Below are 461 nucleotides of genomic sequence, written 5' to 3'. Positions count from 1 at the left end.
GTGAGCCCGGCGCGGACGCGAGCGCGGGCACGATCACTGTCATCGTCCCTGGGAAAGGGCCGTCCCCACGACGCCGGCCAGACCACCTCTGTGCAGTGGGGTGGGGACGGGGACGCGGGTCTGTGCAGCGAGGCAGGGGACGGGGACACAGGGACATTGGGACACAGGGACACAGGTCCATGCAGTGAAGTTGGGACGGGGGCGCAGGTGCGCACAGCGAGGCGGGGACGGGGACTCGGGTTGGCACAGCATGGCTGGGATGGGGATATGGGGACACAGGGACACAGGGACACAGGTCCACGCAGCGAGGCAGGGACCCCTGCAGAGCCAGGCTGCACCGGGAGGACCCGGAGGACCCAGAGGACCTGGAGCCGTGACATGGGGCAAGGGCACGCCGTCCCCCGCCGTCCCCATCCCCGCGGTCCCCCTCACTACACCACCCGCAACTCCCCCGTGGCACC

The sequence above is a fragment of the Aptenodytes forsteri genome, unplaced genomic scaffold (genome assembly GCF_000699145.1).
Source record: "Aptenodytes forsteri isolate BGI_AS27 unplaced genomic scaffold, ASM69914v1 Scaffold25, whole genome shotgun sequence".
NCBI classification, from domain to species: Eukaryota; Metazoa; Chordata; class Aves; order Sphenisciformes; family Spheniscidae; genus Aptenodytes; species Aptenodytes forsteri.
This window is presented reverse-complemented; position numbering follows the sequence as displayed.